Genomic DNA, 268 nt, shown 5'->3' on the forward strand with positions numbered 1-268 from the left:
GTACCCAAGGGGGGACATGCCCTGAAGCTCAGCTAAAGAAAGGCACCATCCTATGTTTTCAGTGCTTTTAAAAAAGGAGCAGCCACTGCCCTCGCTGCTCCGCTACTCTCCTTTTTCCAGCTCGTGGGTGTTTTTGTCTTAAATTACCGCTAATGACCGCTAACGATAAAAACAAATCGAGGAGCAAGTGACCAGAGCGGCTGATCCCGTGCTCTGGAGAAACGCACGGGAAGAGGAGGTTCAGGGTTCCTACCTGTGTCCCTGGGGA

At 51.9% G+C, this 268-nt stretch overlaps 1 protein-coding gene across 1 annotated transcript in view; it reads right to left on the reverse strand.

Annotated features, from left to right (window-relative positions):
- Positions 1 to 268, reverse strand: part of GUCA1A (guanylate cyclase activator 1A (retina)) — a 6205-nt gene that overhangs the window by 1582 nt on the left and 4355 nt on the right. The gene's annotated exons all lie outside the window — the stretch shown is intronic.

The sequence above is a fragment of the Chaetura pelagica genome, unplaced genomic scaffold (assembly GCF_000747805.2).
Source record: "Chaetura pelagica isolate M959 unplaced genomic scaffold, ChaPel_1.0 scaffold181, whole genome shotgun sequence".
Lineage (NCBI taxonomy): Eukaryota > Metazoa > Chordata > Aves > Apodiformes > Apodidae > Chaetura > Chaetura pelagica.